This window comes from Chelonia mydas, chromosome 17, assembly GCF_015237465.2.
Source record: "Chelonia mydas isolate rCheMyd1 chromosome 17, rCheMyd1.pri.v2, whole genome shotgun sequence".
In the NCBI taxonomy this organism is placed as follows: Eukaryota; Metazoa; Chordata; order Testudines; family Cheloniidae; genus Chelonia; species Chelonia mydas.
Genome location: NC_051257.2, coordinates 11,211,414 through 11,227,479, shown reverse-complemented (window position 1 = coordinate 11,227,479; position 16,066 = coordinate 11,211,414). Strand labels below are relative to the sequence as shown.

General features: G+C 42.7%; 1 long non-coding RNA gene across 1 annotated transcript in view; it reads left to right on the top strand.

Annotated features, from left to right (window-relative positions):
• The first annotated feature begins 4,858 nt into the window (after nt 1-4,858).
• Nucleotides 4,859-16,066, top strand: part of LOC122463222 — a 37,725-nt gene continuing 26,517 nt past the window's right edge. Inside the window, exons 1-2 of the long non-coding RNA XR_006286388.1 lie at nt 4,859-4,990; nt 10,964-11,001. This is a non-coding gene — a long non-coding RNA (uncharacterized LOC122463222). The remainder of the gene's footprint in view (nt 4,991-10,963; nt 11,002-16,066) is intronic.

The window sequence follows — 16,066 nt, the reverse complement described above, 5'->3', positions numbered from 1 at the left end:
GATGAAATCCTTACAATTATTTCAGAATGACCGAGTCTCTCTTAAGAGCTCAGATTCATACACATTACACAATGGAAACAGAAAACAAATACAAGAACCATTTTGGATCTATTAATGGAAACATCCAGCTACATACTCATTGTGTGTCTCATGTTTCCCTAAAATTAGGCCTATACTGATTTTATACAAGCTAAGGATCTGGCTATATATTTTTGTGCCTGTCCCTCTACCTTCTCAAATCTTTCTCTTTTTGTATTTGCAAGTTTAGATTATATTTCATTCTAATTATTTTCATGGAAATGCTAGATTTTTTTGGCAAAGCTAAGAACTAAAAGAAACCAATGCATTGACCACAGACACTGGATGAATGATCTGAATTATTTCACACCCCTTTTATCAGCAGCTAAAATAAAATAATAATCTGCCTGTGGAAGGTTGGATTTTTTTTTAAATACCCAATCGCACATGTGTGCTTTGCCTGTGTGTGGGTGGATTTTTGGTTTTTTTTTTTTTTTTTTTTTTTTTTTTGCTTTAGTCAAGTTGCATCAATCATAGCAGGCTGTGTAAAGTTTTCGTTCCCAGCTCTGCAATTACTATGTAGCAGTCAAGATCTGGGCAGGGGAATGCACATCCTGAATCATTTGGCATGTGGAGGCACTGTGTAAAAACAGCAGGCTAATGGCAGAGACGCAGTCGATTGGAAAAGCCTGCCTCCGTTTTATGCACAAGTAGTGGGAAATTACATGCTTTTAATGGATAATTCTATTTGCAAAGATTTGAGTAGCAAGTGGCTTTCACTGAGTGGTGATGACGGGAGCTTTTTTTGTTAAAAAGAAAATAATTTAAACAGTTGTGTGGTTCTGCCCCTTGCTCAAACAGTAATGCGGGCTGGGATTTTCAAAGAAGACTAAGTGAATTTGGTGCCTACCTCCCTTATGCCTCTTTGAAAATCACAACTATGAATGAGGAGTTCATCTGCCTCTTTAAATAGACATCAAAGGCCAAAATCACTGCTGGTGCAAACAAGCTGTGCAAGTTTATACCAGCAGCCCCAAACCTGCATCATCTATCTCCATCACCATAGTATCTGAGCACTTTCAACTTCAAATAGAGAAGTCCATAAAAGACATCTCCCTGAGATTAAGAAGGGATTTGAATGTGGGTTTCCCATCTCTTAAGTGCTTGACCTAACCACAGGGCTATGGGATATTCTTATGCATGTGGGGGAAGAGGGGTGACTCTCTCTCAAATACTCTGTTTCACTGTATAAATAATTTAAATATGCAGTGGGCCAGAGGGTGAGTAAGAGTGACTGACTCTCTAGCCCAGACACTCTCCTGAGAGGTGGGAAATTTAAGTGCCAATCCCTTCTTCTCTGTATACAGTAAAGGGAGGAATTGAATTGGGGTTTTCCACATCCCAGCTGAGTGCAGTAACTAGTGGGCTGATGTTATAAGGACAGGCTCCTCCTGTGGTGTTTCTTTCGGCGGGGGGGCTTAGGTTCCTAGCTCTGGGAAAGGCTTTACAATTAGGGTTTCCAGGTGTCTAGTTTTCAACTGGAACACCGGGTTGAAAAGGGACCTTAGCAGCTCCGGTCAGCACCACTGACTTGGTGGTACAGCGGGGCTAAGGCAGGCTCCCTGACTGCCATGGTGCTGCGCCACTCCCGGAAGCAGCAGTCTGTCTGTGTGTGTCTCTCTCTCTCTCTTCCCCCCCCCCCCAACTCCTAGGCATAGGAGCAGCCAGGGGGCTCTGCATGCTGCCCAAGCACCAGCTCCACAGCTCCCATTTGTCAGGAACCACGGCCAATGGGAGCTGCAGGGGCGCTGCCTGCAGATAGGGCAATGCACAGAGCCGCCTGGCCATGCCTCTCCGTAGCAGCTTGTGGGGGACCTGGTGCTGCTGGGAGCTGCCTGAGGTAAGTGCCACCCTAGTCCTGATTCCCCCTCATGTGCCCTAATCCCCTGCCCCAGCCAGGATCTCCTTCCCGCCCTCTGAAGTGCTTGATCCCAGCCCAGAGCACCCTCCTGCACCCCAAACCCCTCAGAGGAGGTGGCCCAGACTCACCTATCACTAATCAACTGTCTTCCAGCTTAGGCTGTGGGGCTAGGAGTCAGGTGGCACCCTGCAGACACCTGATTCTTATAAAGGCCAGCAAGCGGTCAGCTGAGCTAGAGAACTGCACAGGACAGGTAGATTATTGCAGGAACTTATATGCAAGAAAAGACTCTTGGTGTTAGATGACTCTTAAGTAGCTGGTCTGAGGGTTGAGACTGGGAAGCGGTAGAAAAGCTCCTGTGGGAGTCCCTGGGACAGGGCACTGGCTGAACCAGGTGAGGGAAAACCTCTGGGAACCACAGCCTGAGAGGGGCAAAGGAACTACTTTATTCTGTGATGCCCACATTTCTCAATACATTATGGTGCTGAGGCAATACTCTAGTGTAGCATTGATCCTTCCTGAGCTGGTTAGCTATCCTACTGGCTTGCATGTATCATGAACTAAAAATTATATCTGAGTTCTGCCATATTCCAAGGGCACCCTAGATTCTTGGCACTGAATATTGATTTGGGTTGGGGGGGGGGGAGAACAGTGCAAGGTTTGGTTGCACACTATTTTAAAGGGGTACTTATACAGGGCTAATAAATTATCAAAATATAAACGTTAGACACAAGTGGCATATAATAGCTGAGATGGCTAAAAGGAGTTAAATAAAAACTTATAGATATAAGGCATGCTTTAAAAGTAACATTCGTATTACAATATGCAATCATTTATGAAAACTTTTTATCTTATTACTATTCAATTAAACTATGTTAAATTGTATGGGCGTTGTTACCATGATTTTATCATCACTTAGAAGGACTCCGCTGTTGTCATGTGAGAATTTACATTAATGGGGTGCAGAAAATAAAAGCACACCATTACTGTGTTCTTCAATTTACAGAATACACTTGTGGACTTCTTTTCCAGATATTTAATTTAGAATGTTGTAAGTTTATGATGACTCTAGATGTGGGAAGAAGACTTCAGAATGAAAACCATCCCATTTCATTGTGCTCATGTGCCTTTAACTACCAAACCATACTTCAGCTGTGACATGACCCTGATGTGCTTTTATTACTACGCAGTCAACCCGAAGTCTTACTTACATAGCATCATTAAGCAGTAGAATGGCTTCATTAAGTATTGCAGGTGAAGCTAAAGTCCTGGAACGATGGTACAATTTTTATGCTTGCTGCAGTCATAAGAACTTGGAAAGTCTTAGTGAAATGCAAAGCATAGGGTAGAAAAAGTACGGTTAAAAAGGCAGCTTCCAACAGTAATAAAAAAACTTAATGCATGGCTTGATCAGGCACAGTGTTACACTCTCATTGAACATAGAGGGGCCAAATTTCAAATGGTCAAAATTAAGTCTAGAGTTCTAAAAGAGCTCCGCTCCCACTCGGTACCTAAATAGGGCTTGATTTTCAGACCTGCTCAGTAGCTCTCATTTCAGGTTTCAGAGTAGCAGCCGTGTTAGTCTGTATCCACAAAAAGAACAAGAGTACTTGTGGCACCTTAAAGACTAACAAATTTATTAGAGCCATAAGCTTTCGTGGGCTACAGCCCACTTCATACGGGCAAATTTTTGGAAGAGTCTTGCACCCAGGGTGCTGAGCTGCTTTTCTGGAAACCCAGCCACGTACTTTTGTGCTGAAATGGGAACTGATCTCTCTTGAAAGTCTGGCCCCACCCAATTGGTTGTACTGAGCCCTTCTGAAAATTCTGGCCAATAGGAGTTGAAGGTCAGCAGCTGGCATGAGTGAGACCTCTAAGGTACCAGACTTAGTCTGATTCATGTGTAATCCACACCCCTTCTGAGTGTGGTGTTCTGTCCCATCTAATGGCATTGAGACCACTTAAAGACAGAGTTAAATGAGTCTGCTCTACAGCCTTAGCTAAGAGACTATTGGCTTTTGGCTCATGCACTAAACTCCAGAGGTTCCCCGGTTCAATCCCGCCCCCCAATGACCAGGGTCTGTCGGTGTTACACGTGTGCTGGTCCATAATGTTATGGAGTCCAACTGAAGCCAGTGGTGCCCTATATGGGTGCAGGAATCCATCCAGACTGTAGGACAGCGGTGGCCACCAGAGCATTTGTTTACATTTGCATGGCCACCTGTATCTCCCAGTGGCCGCGATTTGCTGTTCGCGGCCAATGGGAAGCAGCGTGGGCCTGGCCACTACTTCCCACAGCTTCCATTGGCTGGGAACTGGGAACCGTGGCCACTGGGAGCTGTGGGCGCCCATGCAAATGTAAACAAACGGTCTAGTGGCCCGCGGGCCGCAAGTGTGTGCAGCCCACAGGCTACAGATTGCCCACTACTGCTGTAGGATCTGGAACGAAGATTAAACATGGGCATGCATCTTCAGACAGGGCTTGTCTATTCAGACGTGGTTCACAGCAAGTTGGGGTGTAAATCTACCCCATACTAGCCTGCCCCACTCTACGTGACCATGTCAACCCTGCTGCCATGTACTAAAATTTCTACAGTGTGCTGCTTTGATTTCACCACCCACTTTGAAATGGGATTAGACTGAAGTGCACTAGGGAACTTCCAGTGCATAGTAGCAGGGTCCACATGCTCACGTAGAGTGGGGCAGGCTAGTATGGGGTAGATTTACACCCCAGCTTGTGCACTAATGGTGCATATAGATAAGCCCCCGGCTTGCCTTGGACCAGAGCAGTCTTTTTGTAGAAGAAAATGAAATAGTGGTTTCTTTCCTTTTGATATTTGTAGAGCTGGATGAAAAATGGAAACACTCCTTTTTTTATGAATATTTTCACAGTATATTGCTGGGGTCTTTTTTGTGTGTGTGTGGGGGGGAATTGAAACTCAAACTTTTGAGCATCTCAAGATTTTTGGTGTTTTTTTGTGTGTTACCAGTCTCTAATGAAATATCCTACCTGTAAGGAGTCCTGGTGAAAGATACAGAGAAGATATAAAGGTTGTCTTATGTTTACTTTAATATTCTTGTTAAGGGGATCCAGTATTAAGATGGGTACATGATAAGAATTTAGATGTCATCCCTTGTTGTTGTGTGTCCTGGATTGTTAGGAGCTAGACATGAGACAACTAGTAAATTTGGTTAAACATAGTGGTGTCTGGAAGGCATTTTCTCTGATTGCTTTTCCTTTTCCGCTGACACTTGATCTTCTGTGATGTTTTAGGATTGAAAGGATTTTCTGTCACTTGAGCTATATCGCACAATGTGCTCCCTGTGGCCCTTCCTTTTTATCTTTTAAACTAAATAATTTTTAGTTTTTCAGTAAGATTTCTCTTACTGTTTCCCTCCTGCTTTTGTTACTACCATCAGACAATTGGAACCTGATCCTTCAAGGTGAAGGTGCCTGGAATTAAGAGAACTCATCTCACAGGATTGGGATCTGAATGATCTCAGCACAAATTCTTAACTCCTTCTCTCTCTCTCTCTCTGAGCCTCTGTGTAGTATATTTAAAGTGTTAACTTTCCAACATCCTGTATACTTACAGCAATTCTCTGGAAATACTGTATGCGCAGGAAGTTTTACAATTAATCCTGATCATGCATTTTATTTTGTGGTAAATTATTCTGACCCGTGAGAGGAAGGAAGAATCCTGTAAATGCATTTTGGACACTTACAAACCATAGGCAAGATATAAATCATTCAGTCCCTGCCATTCACACATACTGGGCCAGATCCTCAGCTAGTGTAAGCACAGTTTTAAATCATGTATAGCCTCCAAATCTTAATTCGGTCTTCTTCACTTATGTCCAAGACATAGAATTATAATCAGCACTACATTGTGGATGGGATTATATTCCATAGTTGCTTAGATTCCTGTTCTTCCTTCTGAATTTTCATTTCATACCCTCTTCTTTTCACGGCGTACTCTGTGTAGTGCTCAAATATATTCACATAGCTGGAGGCTGAATAACAGTTTCTCTAATAAAACTTAATGGGATTTCCTTTTCTCTTCTAATACCACAGAAGTAGAAGTCCTACTGGATAAGAGCACATATCAAAGTTACTAAAATGTTGCTCTCTGTCAAAGATATGATCTCATCGGTGTGTGTTTGTGTCACTAATTTGCGGAAAGGTCACTGGTGTTAAAACTGAGATACGTAACCTTTAGCAATCCTTGAGTTTATAAGGGAGGTATTTGGAATACAAATTGTTGGGCATTATACTTTGAAAGGTTCCAAAAACTTTTGAACAGTAAAATTATTTGGCTGTCCGAACTGAGGTCCCTTTTTCCTCCTTCAATATCTGATTACAAATCTGAACCATGGCTTACAAGGAAAAGATGAGCCTATTAGTATTCAAAGGAACTGCTATTTTTTTATATGAAAAATGGAAGACTTCATTGCATTTTGCTGAATGTAATTTTAGTGTTTAAACTACCTATTAATGAGAGATCCTACAGTCACCTTGTATGGAGTAGACAGATAAATATCCAGGTTTACCACAGGCTGGATCCTGGCCTTATGGCTATAGGCCTAAACAGTGCAAATAGGGTCTCATAGCTGGATACCTGTCCAGTGTGCAAGATCCTGCTTCTCTTGCTGTGTGCTGCTATGACCATGGTCCAGCTAGTTGCTTAACCCTTTTTTTGGCTCAATGTCACAGGTGCTAACACTAAGACCTCAGGAGAAGGAGGATATTTAGTACAGATTTCCCCTGTCCCCACCTGGTATTGAATGGTATTTCCTTACAGGGCCATGAGCATGTCCACTCCTCCATTCTAGCGAACTACAGCCCGCTACCCACCAGCCATTCCCTCCAATGCTAGATAGGTATAGTGATGGCACTTTGTGCTAAGGCAAGATGCCATCTACCTGCCAGCAATGCTATTTTGCACCTGATTTATGGCTGCCAGAACCCTTTTCACCTCATGCACTTGAGCATCTAGGTGGAGGAGGGAGGTAGCTTCTAAATCAGTAATGTAAAATATGCAGCAAAAAGCTGGTTGCTCTGTTGTCCAGCACCCTCATGTATCTGTTTTGAGGACATTGCAAGCAATGTAAAGACACCCTTTTTTTTTTTTTTTTTTTTAAAGCTTTACCTTTGCCTTTAGTTCGTATGGCAGCCTATTATGATGATCATAATTAAAGATGGCATGCATAAAGTGTCTCCAAAACAAAACAATTTTGGAAATTCGGTGTAAACTAGCCATAGAATGGGTAACTTAATTTCTGCACATTTTCATTCTTGAGTGTCTCTGGTATTCATCAACTACATACAGTATTATTTTCTTGCACTCAAATTCTGGAAATACTATTTCTTGACCATACATCTCATTTAATTCAGCCATCCTCCACAATAATTACTAGAGAATATGCCAGGGACTGAAACCCTACAGAATAATCAGCTAGACTTACATTTTCAAAAATTTCCGGTAATTCTGAGAGTCTCCTTTTTTGGGTGTACAAATGGGAATCGCTTTCAGAAACTGCTGAGCTCCAGCCCTCTGCAAGTGCCTCAGATTGGAGGCCCAAACAGTGAGGCAGCTGAAATCACTCATCAACTTTGAAAATATGAGCCATAGAATGTATTCTCATGACCTGCTCTGGGTGGGTCATCAGCAGAGAGAGAAGCTGGGATGTTTGGATCTTAAAGCATGAGTCTCTACCAGCTGAGCTAAAAGACATAATTCTGTTAGCCTATGCTGTAGCCAGGCTCATGAACTTCTCTAGGGCCCAGCCACCACAAGAAGGGGACAGATGTAGTGGGTTTACCTTATTGGCAGTGGAAGATGGACTACAAGAAGAAAGGTTTCAGAGTAACAGCCGTGTTAGTCTGTATTCGCAAAAAGAAAAGGAGTACTTGTGGCACCTTAGAGACTAACCAATTTATTTGAGCATAAGCTTTCGTGAGCTACAGCTCACTTCATCGGATGCATAAAGTGGAAAATACAGTGAGGATGTTTTTATATACACAGACCATGAAAAACAGCCCACAGCTTTTACAAGCCTTTACAAGAAGAAAAGGCCCACAGGCTAGCATATTTATTTTTGTATGTATAACGCTGACAGACCCTGGTTGTCAGCGGGCGGGATCGAAACTGGGACCTCTGGAGCTAAATGCATGAGTGAAAAGCCGTATGGCCCTTAGAGATAAAGTGGTTTTGGTGCCACTAGAGGGGACAGAGCACCACACCCAGGAGGTGTGTAGGTTACATATGATTTTTTTATTACAGATTTTTGTTTCCTTGACCAGTCAGACTGATGGGTTTTATCTTGCTTATCTCTGGCTGGGTAATGACTGAAAACTTTATGCTGACTTGTTGAACTATGCAAAATGAGTGCACGTTTTCCCTTATTTAATAAGCGTCCACGCTCTGGTCAGCATCTACTCTAAATCATTCACACTTGGTGCATGAGTACTCTAAACTGGGAATTGTGCCATTGCCAGGTCATGGGTCACACATGCGTGAGCCCCCTTAGGTGCTGCCACCCCAGAATGTGCCTTGTTGGTTCCTACTTCTCCTATGCAATCAATCAGGCTTTGAGTTAGAAGTGCTCACTACTTCTGCTGCTGCTGCCATCCATTTACTCTGTGCTCCAATTCAAGTCCATGGAAAAACTCTTCGTAGCTTTAATGGTGCAGGATCAAGCCCCATCTCTGGCTTTCAGGGGGACCTGACCAGAAAACAGCATGGAAACTGTCTTCATAGACCCGGCACAAATGATGGCAAAACCCCTCAAAATTCAGTCACTGAATGGTAGGATGTTTGAGTGAGTGGGACCCAGTTTTGGCAACTTAAACTGCAGTGCTACTGAGACATTAAATGTGGGATCAGCCAGGGGTGTAGGAGAACCTATACCACCACTATACTAAGGGCTTTGGTGTGTCTCTCTCTATCGTTACCACCATGGGTTCTGTGTCTCCTACAAATGGTAAAGGAACAAACTACCCACAGGCCAAAATTGAGGACTGGTGAAGAGCCGAGGGAGGGAGGCATTTAAAATCCTGGAGACTATCAGACAGATGGCAGCACCTGTACTCAACCAATTCCATCCAAAACAATGTCCTGCCCAAATTCTCTTCCATCACTATCAAGAAGGAAAGAGGGTGAATTATAGGGTGACCAGACAGCAAGTGTGGAAAAATTGGGACGGGGGTGAGGGGATAATAGGAGCCTATATAAGAAAAAGACCCCAAAATCGGGACTGTCCCTCGTGAATTGGCACATGAAACTAGGAATAAGATCTGAATGAGTGTAACAGATCTGCTTTATGCATAGATGCTGTTGGCAAAGGGCATATTCCATTTAGTGGCAAAACTTCCATGGATTTCCACAGGCCCATGATTTGGCCGTTCATATCAGCACTTTATTTTGTAGGCCTGATTCTGGTCCCACTAAAATTGGTTTCATGAGTAATTCCATTGACTTCAAAGGTCACTCCTGATTTACACCGATGTAATGTGGCCACAATTTGGCCCTCTTGCATGTTACTGAAAACTCCCATCAGCTGTGGGGGGGAGGAGGATAGAAATATGCTAATTTTTTTTGAAAACCCTACCCTCCTCCTGAAAAATAAATCTGGTTAAGCCCAAAACAAAAACACTCATTTGCCAGCTGTCGCCAGTTGTACGGGCATGTTCTGCACCACTGCTGCTCCATCTTTGGAAGACCCGATATTCCTTTTACTTTATGGTAGCTTGATTGGATGGGATTTAAATGAAGACAAGTTTACGAAGTGTAACTGCTCACTAGAAAAGTCTGGAACTACACGTGTGTGTGTGTGCTTCTTTAAAATTCAAAAAGTGAATTTACTAGTCCGGCTTTGTTTCTCAAGTTCCCACAATTCTTCCAAGTCAGAGAATATGAAGCTGCATAAACTCTTGGCTAGATTTCTACTTCAGTGACATTTTCTGAGGCTCTGCTCTCGCATTCCTTACATAAGGTGAGACTGTGCTTTATGTACAGGTCTGAACAAGGGGAAATGTGCAGATGTACCACCCCCCAGGAGAAGACCAGGAGGCAGAAAGCATCAGAGCTATCCCCCTGAAGTACAGTTCTTCCACAGCCATTTGAGCAAATTATTTGCTACAGACCTATTCAGGGGTCAGCTTACTCCCTGCTCTTCTCCAAAGCAGTCAACCCCTCCTGCCTCCCCCTGCACTCGCTGCAAGTCAATGTACTGGGGGAGGAGGAGGCGAGGGTGAAGTTATGGCTATGCTTTGCTTTGCTTTTTTTTGCTCACTTTCTGCCCCCTTGTTGACACGAATTGGCTTTAGGGAACATTAAAGTTTCCATTCATTTAAATAGTGCAAGATCAAGTCCCTGGTGCACTCCCACGTTACTCAGTATAAGCCCTGGGTAGCCCTGCAAGGTGGAAAAAGCTTGTCCCCTTCTCCCTATATCGTCCCCCCAATCTAGCCTGTAGGGAAAAAATCCCACTAGAGTCAGAGTATTTGTGTAGGTTTCAGAGTAACAGCCGTGTTAGTCTGTATTCGCAAAAAGAAAAGGAGTATTTGTGGCACCTTAGAGACTAACCAATTTATTTGAGCATTGAGTATTTGTGTAAGGACTGTACTGGGGTTTTCAAAAGAGACCAAGGAAGTTTAGATGCCAAATCTCACTAAATGTAACAAATGAAATCCTGGCCCCATTGAACTCAATGGGATTTCTGCCATTGTGTCAATGGGGCCAGGATTTCACCTAGTGGGAGCTGAGCATCTAAGTGTGTTTAAAAATCCAAGCCCACAGGATGTACTGATGAAATGGGTGTAACATTTTTCTTCTTTAAAAGTCCCTTGCTGTTTGCTATACCAAAAGAAAACTGAGCAGAGGGGTTAAATAAAATTAATTAGCCCGAATTTATGAATGCGTTTGAACATGGTAAAAGCAATGATTGTAAATGTGGGTAAACCTGTCAGTGGGCATTTAAAAGTGACTAATATAATCCTTTTAATTTTCATCCTTGTTATAGATCACAATATGGTTATGGTGACAGAACCATCAAGCATAGTAAATGCTATAAGTACTATATATTACTAAGAGAGCTATTTTATATTCTAATTCATCACAATTTAATTGCACAGAAGAAACAGAAGGCAAAATATTTTCAGTACAGACTAAAAGGACAGACAACAGGCCAGATTCTCCATTGCCTTGCACCATTGTAGTAAATGTAGTGCAGAAGGATAATATTCATCACTTACCATGAGTGGCAGGAGAAAATCAGGTCCACTGAATCTGATTCTTAGAGCTTGTCTACATGGGGGGTAATGCACACTATGGGGATGTGGTTTCTAACCTGCACTAACATGCTGCACATTAATGGTCTGTGGGGACCCTGCTGGTATGCGTTAAACGTTCCATAGTGCATTTTAACGTATTGTTGTCTAGAAAAAAATTGGACCCTGATCTTATTCTGTTTGTCCTGGTCTATGGCTGGGAGTCCTAAGGACCACCACAGCACTTATTAACGCTGATCCTGGAAGTTTTTCATTCTTACCACACACAGAAAAATGATTAATTTCCCCTTCCTCTTTCCCCTGAACTTTATTCTATGCTTATACAAAGCTAAACATAGGGCCAAACTGATCCTTGCTGTAATGCCATTGGAGCTAAGTTACACCAGAGATTAGTTTGGCCCAGTTATCATAATCACTCTTGTTTGTTGCCAGTATCGGTTTCTGAATATTTTTTTAAAAAAATCTGTGCAAATAAAGAGTTATGCACAAACTATATGAACCTAGGAGGAAACCTGATGCTCTGTAGTTCTGCTGTATGTCGGTATCAAGTCATTTTTCCTGAAAAGTGTATTTTGTGCACCCTTCTGGAAGAATGATAAACAAAATATACTTTTAAACAGGCAAAAATTATTCAGTGTAATGATTGCTTTTCATTGGCTGCATTTATTATAAATAGCGAAAGGACTTTGTAAAATACATTTACAACTTATTAAAAACACTTTTTAAAATCATTAAATCCTTGTTAAACACTGGTGCGTGGAGCATTTAAGCACGCATTTCTTGTTGAGCATCAGGTTGAACTCTGCTTATAAGTGTCTATCAAGCTAGGGTGGTTGGGTAGAGGGCAGGATGGAAAATGAAGAAAGGAAAAGCATCTTTCCTAAGCCTTATTTCCTGGAGGGAACATGCTAAAGAAAGTTACATGTCAAGCTGCAGTGTAAAGATATTGTACATAGTTAAAGGCCTCAGTTCAAAATGTCATAGATGACATTACATTTTCCTACACATGCAAGGTTCTATAAGCCACTGGGCGGGGAGGAAGGAGAAAGTATGAAGGACCAGATTCTCCATTGCCCTGCACCATTTACATTACTGTAAAATGCTATAGAATAAGAATATAGAGGGAATGGTGACTCAACCTGATGGAATATTCTGTCTACTTTGCACTCCCTGAATGGGGGTTAGGAACAATCACCGCCCCTGCGCTTATGTAACACAGAGGATGCTGCCATTTTGTATATTTGAGGTGATCCATCCCAAAGTGAGCGGGAAGTGGCATAGCTGAGTAGAGAAGGGATCAGGCAGTGCCATCTTGAAGGATGTTGCGTTTTGCTCACTTTCCTGGTGCGACTGCGAGCAGAGTTGGGATTTAATCCTCCTGATGTAGAATCCTTCCCCATACTCCCCCGCTGTGGCTCAGCTGCACTGTTCCTCCTGTGTTTACATGTCCGGGCTTTGAGTCTTAGCAATTTGTTTCTTTATGTGCATATTTGTGCATACAAGTGATTAATTAAAAATCTCCTTTGTCCAGGGAATATTGATTAGGAGAGAGATGTCCGAAGAAGCATCCTATGGGGCTGGCCGGCTGGCTGGCCAGGACAGGGATCTGTGGAGCAATCCTGAGGGAACACACAACTGGGCAGACTTGTTGCTTGTGGGCCTGACTAGTGCATTGGCTGGTCCTTTCACTTGAGCACTTGGGAGAGATTCTGCTCTAGTGCATGTTGTGTGTGGAGCATCTCTCCATTCATTTTCCTCCCACCTTTATGCAATCAGTGAGAGAACAGAGTAGGATCTAGTCCAATATTCTATTGGCCTGTCGTAAGGCTGTTATCAAAATACCTATTCTACTGTACAACCGGTGACTGAAAGTATACTACTGTATCTGCATCTCCCATGGCTAGAACAGTATATGTTATCAGGCAAGTCAGCTATTGTACCTACACTACTGCTTCTTGTTAAGAATAATCTTGTAAGCTGCCTATTCACTGTAAAGAATGAATTACAGAAAGGGTTATCTTTTGAATAATGCAAGAACCTTGGAAACTTGGAAAATGTGAGGCTGTTGATAAATCTGTAGCAGTTTCATCTGAAGCCAAGATAAAAGAACAAACTTTAAAATAATACGACTCCAGCCTTCTATCTAGGGTGAATAAATAATTCCAAATATAGCTCCGCTCAGAGTGTAATTATACTTTGAGACCTTATTAATGAGTAAATTAATGCCTCTGCTGGTGTACTGGTAAAGAGTCAGGCCTGTCCGCACACAGGCCTGCACCAACTTAATGTAATGTCTGTTTGTAAACACATACAGTTAAACCATTATACGTTTGTGTGCAGCTATGCTTATTTTGGTTTGACTGGCTTATTGCAGTTTAGTTTAGGGTTTACATGCATTCAGGGTTGCAGCAACAGAATTTAAGATGTTTGTTTAAATCAGTTTTAAAAATCACCAGTGTAAACATCTGTGTGGACAATCTAATTTTGGTTTAAGTCAATTGGGAACAAGGTTAAGCCAATCCAAAATAAGCCACTCTCAAAGAAAGTTGTATTTGCATATTAAAAACATGGCAAAGATTGTACAGGCTTTTATGTCTTCCAAATGGTTCTAAAGTCCCTCTCTGAAGGGGAGAGAAGACAATTTTGAAAATGGAGGAAAAAAGTCATGACTATTTTATATCCTGTTTCTTTCTCCCTCTCTTGTGCCCACATAGGTAAGCTGTTGTGATGCAAGATCTATTATCACTAATTGGTAAATTGTATTTCTTATGTCCCAGACATAAGAACAGCGGAGAGAAATCACTTGACTAGGCTTTTCAATCAGCTCTGAGTTTGTGATTAATGCCTACGTGGGTAGCAGGTTAGATCTGTGCTGTGGGTTTTTCAGGGAGCAGGTTTGGCTCTGTTTTCCTTGTTCGGCAATATGGTATTATGTCACTCGTAATAATTACTGGTAGAATTATTCAGTGTGGAAAGAGGTATGCAGAAATACTAATATTCTCTGTGTGGCGGATTTCAGCAGTTAAAATGAATTAATGATCACAGGCCTGGGAATGAAGCTTGGTCTCATATTTCATGCTGGAGTGGGGAGGCTTGTTGCAGTTCTTAGGTACTGCAGAAGCTCACTGTCTTTAAACTAGCCCCCCCGCAAGGTTTAGTTGCATAAACAAAATTAACCCCTCCAGGCAGGGGTGAAAGTAAATTAAAGGACTTATTGGTACGCCGGAGGCCTGAGCAGGAAATGTGGCCTCAACCGGAAGAGGCGGGGCCTTTAAATGCCCCTGGTCCTTTAAATCACCACCAGAGCCCTGCCGCCGCTACCCCAGGGCTCCAGCAGCGGGGCTCGGGTGGCAATTTAAAGGGCCCGGGGCTCCCAGCAGGGAGCCCCGGGCCCTTTAAATCACCGGCCTAGGGAAGCCAGGCTTCCTTTCACTTCTGCTTCCAGGAGACAATTGCATTGTGCCAGAAGAATGAAGCTGTTAACTGCTTTAGGAAATCTTTGAGGTACCTTGGCCCCCAGATCATTAAGCACCTTGAGTATAAAGACTGAGGGCCAGATTTTCTCTCTTTCTCTCTTCCCTCCTCCAAGGTCCCTTTTAATTGCCAGAGTGATTTAAAGAATCCTTGGTGTAAATGGCCCCAAAACCTTGAATGTGAGATTATTTTCTGTGGGGAGCCCATGTGGATAAAGAATGGCACTGCTGCTTTCTGTAGCATTCATTGCCATCCGTTCACATGGCATGATCTTGATCCACTCCCACTGAAGTCAGTACCAAAACATCCATTGAGGGGTGCAGGGTTGGGCCCCAAATCTCTCAGCCTGATTATATGCTGTCCTGAGCCTTGCACATTTTACTCCACTGCCAAATGAGTGTAAAATGCTGCCACTCTGATTAGCAGGTTATACACCTGCAGAAAGCGGGGGTGTGACTACAGAAGGTAGAGGCAAGGGAGAATTGAGCCCCACATGAGTGTGTGTTTTATATTAAAAAAAACAAAACAAAACAAAAAAAAACCCTAAATTGTTTTATTCATGTCGTTTGAAGGGCCATCCCTACAATAATGCATCTGTAGATGTCGGTTGCCTAAGGAACGACATTTTGTGAGCCTCTGAGGAGTGACAAGCTGATTGCCAAGTCTTCACATAGTCTGAGTCAGCTGGGCCCTGACAGGAAGGCTGGTATTGGTCCTAAGGGCAAATATGGGTTCTTCAGCATTTTCTATTTTAATTACATGCCTCTAATATCTGTGAGAGGTTATATACGTATATGTTGAAACGAAAAACTGTCAAATGTGAGGCAATGACTCGGATTTGGCATTGATCACCATCTGTGGGATTCTGCATATCATCCAGATGAATTTCACAGCTGTTAATCCGCTTACCAAGTCAATCGCGGAAGCCACTCCTGGTATGATGGTGCATGATCTTAACCTCCACAGAGATCTTGTTTAAATGGCTTTTTTGGGGGTGGGGTGGTAGAGGAGGGGTATGAGGAATGCCGGGGGGAGGGAGAAAATCAGTGTGCCTCTGCATGTTAAATGCTTAGAATTATTCTTTCGCACACATGATAAAGCTGTGAGCATCCCTTCAGGTTTTTACCAAGCTAGAAAATTAACTAACTGACATTAAATGTCTTCTACTGGCAGAAATTCTTAAGTTATTGCCTGAGTCTTACACAGCTCCCTCTGATAAAACTCTATTAAAGAACATGGGGAAAAAAGCCCTTCCTTTTTTGTAGACACCCCAGATTCATCGCCTTCAGTCAAATGCATCCCTATGCAGAGGATCAGCACAAGGTTGATATTCCACTTAACTCCCATTCTTCTTAGCATAT